This window comes from Rhinolophus ferrumequinum, chromosome 5, assembly GCF_004115265.2.
Source record: "Rhinolophus ferrumequinum isolate MPI-CBG mRhiFer1 chromosome 5, mRhiFer1_v1.p, whole genome shotgun sequence".
NCBI lineage: Eukaryota > Metazoa > Chordata > Mammalia > Chiroptera > Rhinolophidae > Rhinolophus > Rhinolophus ferrumequinum.
The window spans coordinates 76,881,011-76,889,087 of NC_046288.1; the positions used below are offsets into that span (position 1 = coordinate 76,881,011).

General features: G+C 37.8%; 1 pseudogene; it reads left to right on the forward strand.

The window, feature by feature from the left end:
• The first annotated feature begins 7,396 nt into the window (after window positions 1–7,396).
• On the forward strand, window positions 7,397–8,077 carry LOC117022119 (proteasome subunit beta type-2-like; annotated as a pseudogene).

Genomic DNA, 8,077 nt, shown 5'->3' on the forward strand with positions numbered 1-8,077 from the left:
GGTTAAGAACCAAAAAAAAAAAAAAAAAAAAAAGCTCTTGAACATTACTCAGTGACCTAGTTCTGCAAGCATAGAAAGAACTAAAAATCCCCAAAGAATTTTGAATTCAAAAGTCTAACTTTTATATTTGTAAAAGCTTTTTGAAACCAAATGTTTAAAAAAGGAGTTGCATTCTTTCAAAAATGTTGATAATGCTCTTTTGCATAAATCAGGTTTTTTTAAACTTACCCAAAGTTTGGTGGGCTTTAGTTGCTCAAAGCAGACCTAAACTAAACACTTTTAGTTTTCAAGTGAATGGATAGGTAATCAAGACTATCGGTCCTGATTTGTACAAGAATTATATATTTTTTAAATACACAAACAAACAAACAAAAACATATTAGTCTAGATTCCAAGAAGTTCATTACCTTTTAGGATCATTGTAATATAAAAGTACAAACTCAAATGTTAAATAGAACTGGCTCAGCTGAAGCACATTAGTTAGCAGTCTGAGCCTCAGTTGCCACATTATAAAATGGGCATAAGTACAGAGTTTACTTTATAGGTTACTGTAAAACTAATGGAAAAGTGTCGGGCTTACAAAAATCACTCAATGTTAGCTTTTACTTTTATCCCAATCCCCTATTTCATGGAATTTAAAAATGAGACGCAGACAGCATAAAAGATTTGTCCAAAGCAACACAGCTAGTTAGTATCAGACTAAGAGTCATAATTTGAGTCTCACAACACTAGTCCAGTTATTTTTCCACCACATCATAACAACAAAAAGCAGGAGCGGGAAAAGTAAGTAGAAAACACATAAAACATGATGTACAAAGGAACTGTAAATTGATACAACTGTGAGAAACAATTGACTTAGGAGCTGAGAAAACACTTGAGTGAATGAAACGGTCATATGCATAAGGTTAGTCAAGGTGGCCACACAAGAATACTTTAAATCGTATTATGAGGAAAAGTGGAAAGATGGAGAGGAAAAGGCAGCTGGTGAGAAAGAGATGGTTGCAGCCATTTGAAGGTTCTAAACAAATTACCTGGCAAGACTAGCTAACAAGTTTTCCTGCCCATACGCTGAGATTGAGGCAACCGGAAATAACGATAATCCACATTGAATGAAGACTCTGTGTTAGGCACTATTCTTATCTCTACCCTACATATCTTTTTAAGTCTTCACAGGAACTCAATAAAGTAAGTACCATTATAATCTTCTCTCCAAGTGAGAAAATGGAGGCTCAGAATGGTTGAATATCTTGCCCAGCGTCAAACATCTAATAAGTGAGTCAGCCAAGAGTCAAACCAAGTGGTCTAATGTTAGGTCCAGAACTAATTATTATGCTAGAATGGAAGGGAGGAAGAGGAGAAGAACAAGAGAAACAATAATTTCTGAACATTTGTCTTTTTTGTAGGTTTAAAATCAAAATGTTATATTAACAATAAAGATGTATCTTGCATACACGTAAACATACGTACGTCCATGTAAATCATTACGAACGTGATTTTTATCAATTTTCTGGTATATTTTGTGGAAACTGTTGAAAGTAGTGTACAAGTTTGTTTAAATCAAAACAACCAAATTATGAGAAGAGAGGTTTCCATGTTTTACAAAATTTGATAAACTTTCTGGTACTGAGAATCACTCAAGTCCAAGGATTCCATACATAATCAATCTATTTTTAAAACTCAGTCATATCTGATTACATTTGTAAGTGACAAAGATTCAATAGCATGAAACTATAAAATGGTGCAAGGTGCAAATGAATCAACAGAAAAGGAAATGAGAAATTGGTGTGTTATATCAAGAGGCTTAACAGGACTGACAAACTCAGCTTTGTGGTGTCTATTCAAATACAGGGCTCACCTTGCCATGCTTATTAACTACAGTGAGTGGTTAAGCATATGACCTCTGGAATCCTACAAACCTGTTTCTACCTCAGATCTGCAACTTGTTGGCCGTGGGAACACAAGCATCTTACTTCATTTCACTAAGTTTCAGTTTCCTTATATACGTAAGGCAGGTAATATTATCTATTTCTCATACAATAATATACTTAATAGTGCTTATCACAGGGCCTGCTATATAATAGGCATTCAGATGAATGTTAAGCACCATGTAGGTTATATTTTGCTTTGATAGTTAAAATTTTTAAATGTTATCAGTGACAAGTTGAATGAATTATACTTAGTCTCATTCCCTTTGAGCACTTCACAACCCATTTGACCCTTCAACTTCTCCTTGAACTTCTTTTCTCCTTCCCAAATCTCTAATGTTTGAATTGTAGTGTCTTTCCACCCACCTCTGTGATTGCTCGTATTCATTTCTTTCTTCTATTTTCTCACTGTGGGATACCCAAAGATTAGCCCTTGGCATTCTTTTCTCTCTTCCTACTCTCTCTCCCCAGCAAACTCACCCACTGTCATAACTGCCTTAGTCACATCTAGGTGGATAACAACCAGATCTACCTTCACCACTGACTCCTCACATGCACTCCTTGCATGTATCAGCTGACTCTGGACATTTCTATATGACTGTTATGCTATTTACTTTCACTCGTCATGACTAAAATGCCAGTCACTGTCAACCCCACTGTGGCCTCTGTACATCATCATCTATCTTTCCAAACAAGAGGAACAAACTCGCAACTTAAGTGAAAAATGAATTGATTGGAAGTCTATGTGGACTATCTCACAGGATTGAGGGGAGGGCCAGAGACCCAGCCTCAGAAAATAGGCAGAAACCAAAGGGAGCCAAGACACAGCCACAATCCCACCACAGACCCAGGCAGCTGGGGATGCTGCCCCTGTGTCATCATCACCAAATACCCTCATGCCGTTGGACTCACAACTCTGTCACAAAAAAGTAACCTATGACCATACACTACCTGCCTCCATCACTCCTGCAAGAACCAAAGATGCAGACGGGAGCATCTGATGTGCCCAGCCTAGGTGGCACACCTTCGCTTTAGCTACTGTATGTAGAAGCTGAGAGAGAGAGAGATTGTCTGCTCCCACGCACACACTGCTAGCTCCCTTCTTATTTTGGGACTCTTCCAAAATACGGAGAGTATTTGGGAGCTAGGTAGCCAAAAACAACATATGTTTCCACACTTCCCTATAAACCCAGCATCCCCGCCTGACCACATTGCTCTTTTCATCCCCTTCAAATCACTATGTGTATGCCCCCATCATCAATGCATTTTGGGGTACTATAGAACTTGCCTCATGGTATCTCCTTCACCTTACTCCAATATCTGATCACCCCATATGGCACTTTTGAAATAATTTTCTCAATGGATCCCTCTCTCTCGGTTCTTCCCTTACACATTTGTTGTGAACACTTGCTCTTTTAGTAACAGTGCCCCAATTTTCTTTTAGATGATTACCCCTCCTTTGTTGCATCTGGGACTGCTAATCAAGATGACCTGACCTCCAGCTCCCAATAGCATATCCATGACCCAAGATAGCATATCCATGACCATTACATGCTTTCTCCTAGAATACAAATATCGACCAGATGTAACACAAAGACTGCACAGGTTAACTTTTTTCCAAAAGTTAACATATTAGTTTTCTATTGCTGCATAACACATTACCACAGCCTAAAATAGCAGCCTAAAATAACATCCATTCATTAGCTCATAGTCCTATAGGTCAGATGTCCAACCATGATGTAACTGAGTTCTTTGCTCAGGATCACACAGAGCTAAAATCAAGGTGTTGGCTGACCAGCCTTTCTGTCAGAAGGCTCTCGGGAAGAATCAACTTCCAAACTCATTCAGATTGTTGGCTGAATTTGGTCCCTTGAGGTTATAGAACTGAGGTCCACATTTACTGTCAGCTAGTGGGGGGCGGGGGGCTTCTCTTACCTCCCAGGTGCTGCCCATATCTTCAAAGTCAGCAAAGGAGAATCTCCCTCAGGTAGACTCTCTCTCACACTTCAAATCTCCTTCCAGAAAGAGCTTATCCCTTTTAAGCATTCCTCTGATTAAGTCAGGCCCACCTGGATCATGTCCTTATTTTAAGGTCAACTGATTTGGGGCCTTAATTACATCTGTAACATCCCTTCACAGCAGAACCTAGATTAGTGCTTGACTGAATAACTGGGAGAATGTGTGTCCACACCAGGAGCCACAAATCTTTGGAGTCATCTTAGAACTCCGCTTACTACTGTAACTAATTATCAAGCTTAATTTATTTAATAATTCCTCCTGTTGCTACTTATTTTTTGTGTCACCTGAATCACTTTGTCTATGTTTGTATACAGACCAAGATCTTATTTCTAGGCTATTTATACTTTAATATTAATCAGCTGATCAATTCTTGTAGCATTTCCATGCAATAATTTTTAATTATAATATTTATAATGTATTTTAATATCTTACGAGGTCTGTCAATTAAGTTCACAAACTCATCCTAGGAAAAGTGCTACATACCTCATTGCTGAATATCACTACGGTCACCTTTGAAGTACTCCCCTTGGGAAGCTATGCACCGATGCCAGCACCTAGTCCACCCTTCAAAGCAATTTTGGAACTCTTTTTCTGGAACGGCCATTGGAGCTGTCATCGTGTTACCCAAAATATCTTCCTTTCGATATTTCCTCAATCTTTGGGTAAAAAAAGAAGTCATTGGGGTCAGATCAGGTGAGTAGGGAGGGTGTTCCAATATAGATTTTCGTTTACTGGCTAAAAACTCCCTCACAGACAGTGCCGGGTGAGCTGGTGCATTGTCGTGATGCAAGAGCCATGAATTGTTGGCGAAAAGTTCAGGTTGTTTTCATCTAACTTTTTCAGGCATCCTTTTCAGCACTTCCAAATAGTAAACTTGATTATTTGTTTGTCCAGTTGGTACAAATTCATAATGAATAATCCCTCTGATATCAAAAAAGGTTAGAAACATCATTGCAACAAGTTCGCAGACTTAATTGTCAGACCTGGTATGTGGCAAGTTTCTCTCCATTACTTGTTCTTTTCCAGATTTTTTATTGTTTTGATATTTAATGTTCCCCCATAATTAAAAAAATAATAATTTTTTTGAATTTTTATTGTAATTATCTATTTTACAGTTTCTAGAAATTAAACTAGACAAAACTGGATGTTTGATTGGAATTGAATTAGGGAACAATTGATATTTGTATTAATCTGAACTCTTTTCATTGCTGGTGAATGAAATACAACACAACTAACTTAATATTGGTAAATAATATTAAACAGGGTCTGACAAATGGTCAAAGTATCTGTTTAATACACAAGTAAATTAATATTTTAGTCTCAGCTTAAATATTTTCTCATCAGAGAGGACCTTCTTGGCATTCCAAACTAAAGTAGTCCTCTCATCACTTTATGTTCTATCATACCTTTTACTATTCATTATAGCCCTTATCACTATCTAGTATTTCCTTGTTTATTTATTTGCTTATAATCTGTCACCACCCATTAGAATGAATGTAAGTTCTATGTGCATAAGGAGATTTGTCCTGTATATGTTAGATATTCAATAAATGTTGCAAAATATTTAAAAAGAAGACATGAGTATTCACAGGAAGGAAATTAAAGAAGTCACAGAATGATAAATAATAATAATAATAATAATAATAATAATAATAATAAAAGAAGGAGTAAAGTAGTGCTGGAGAGCTCCAAGACTGGAACCAGGGACCTGATGCCTCCAGAACACTGCTGACCTTAAGTCTTATCACTGCTTGTCTCTCTGGGCTTCATTCTCTGCTACTACAGATGGATTTTCTCCAAATGGTAGGACATATGGTTGCCAGAAGTCCCAGACTTATTCTTGAAGCTCTAAGACCTAAGTGCCAATGGAATATCTCTCTTGGCTTTAATTTTTAAAAATTCCAAGATGGTTTCTGAAAGCCCCAGTTTGTTTTGAGCACTCAACTTTTGAACCAGCCACTCTAAGAAGGGAAATGAAGTACTACATTTGGCCCATGCTTGGTTATGTACTCACTTGTGCATGTCTCCCAAATGTGTACGTACTGCAGTTATCCCATCCATGAACATGGTACATCTCTCCGGTTATCTGTCTCCTTTTTATTATCTCTCAACAAAGTTTTGTAGTTTTCCAGATATTACACTCTCTTGTTAACATTACTGTCATGTCTATTTCTTATTGTTATTATGAATTGCATTTCTCCTCCTCCTCTCAGTAATTATTGCTAGTAACATGGAAAATACATTGATCAATTTGGAAATCTTATCGGTTACCTTTCTGAACTCTCTTATTCGGAATACCATAATAAAAATTCTCCTGTTTTCAATGTTATAGAATAATGAATCTGCATCTACTGCTATAATTTTGTAAGACTTCATCCTCATATACTTAATTTATCCTACCCTCTCATGGTCAGCTATGAATTGTTTGCACATTAACTTTCTGTCAAAATTCCACAAATTGTAAAGATGAGGTGATTATAAAGAAATTACACTGGCTTCCTAAAGCAGATACTCAGGAACTTATCATTTTAAATGAGTGACCATTTCTCCCAAGGTTGTCACCTTGAAAGGCAATTCTGATAAACCACACTCAATTAGACCAGGGTTAACCCTAAGACAAGGTGGACTACTGAGCTCTCTGTACTGGGAATTTGTAATTGAGAACCTGAGATGCAGAGGACACATGAGTTACCTGGGGCTGCAGACCTTGTATTCTAAGAACTGCGACTCCATTTTTTGTTCAGCCATCTTCTTGCCTCTTCTCTACTACCATGTACACAGAAAAGCTGGAAAACTAAAATGGAATGGAAAATGAGAAATAATAATGCAGATATACAAACTGTAATTGACTTTGTGGGTCCAGGGGGAGAAGAGAGAGATAGAGTGTATTTTGATCACTTTTCAAATCCTGCTTTTAGATTTACAAAACATAGTTCTACTTTTTGTATTTGGATTTCCCCAAGACATCCTTGTTTACTTCAAATAAATCACCCCTTATGTTAAGCTATTCTGCGTGGGTTTCTGTTACTTGCAAGAAAAGAAGCTCTGACTAAGAAAAAACTAAACCCCATTCTAATTATTCTTCATTGTGCAAGACATTTTTGAAATAATTACTCAAGAATGGCTTTCCAAGCTTTGGTCATGATCTTCCATTTGATGACGTATCTTAATCCTTAAAAAAAAAGAAAAATTTAACAGCCAAAAGTCTTTCAAAGATGTATAACTTTAAAAAGTGGGGATTTGAAGAACACTCACTGAATGAATACTCACTAAATGTAAAATAATTGGCTTCATTGTCTTATAGAAACAACTTGTTTCTTGAACATATTTTCCTGGAGTTAATAAATGGTTGAGGTTAAGATAGGTTCAGGAATTAGATTTCCTTGGTTCTAATTCTGACTCTGCCACTTATCAACTGAGTAACTGTGAGCAAGTTATAGTGTTATTGTGAGATGTACAAACTGGTAAGGCCAAGAAGCTGGCGAGTCCCACGCCCTGTCAACCCTGCAGCCTGCTGGCTTCCTGTCATCGTGGAGTACCTCATCAGCATTCAGGACCCCAACTATGTTCTTGTCACCTCCGCCCGGGTGGCTGCTGACAATATTGTCCAAATGAAGGACACTCATGATAAGATGTTTAAGATGAGTGAAAAAAATCTTACTCCTATGTGTTGGAAAGGCTGGAGACACTACAATTTGCAGAATATATTCAGAAAAATGTGCAACTTTATAAGATGTGGAATAGTTATAAACTGTCTCCCACAGTAGCAGCTAACTTCACGCACAGAACCCTGGCCAACTGTCTTCGAAGTCAGACCCCACATCAGGTCCACCTCCTCCAGACTGGCTACGATGACCATGACGGTCTGGCTCCCTACTACATGGACTACCTGGCAGCCTTGACCAAGGCCCCTTTTGCAGCCCACAGCCATGGTGCCTTCCTGACTCTCAGAATTCTGGACCAATACTACCCACCACGTGAGTAGTATTCCACGTGAGAGGGCAGTGGAGCTTCTTACTAAATGTCTAGAGGAGCTCCAGAAATGCTTCATCCCAATTCTGCCAACATTCAGTGTTTCAATCATTGACAAAAATGGCAATCGTGACCTGTACAACATTGTTTTCTCTAAATAA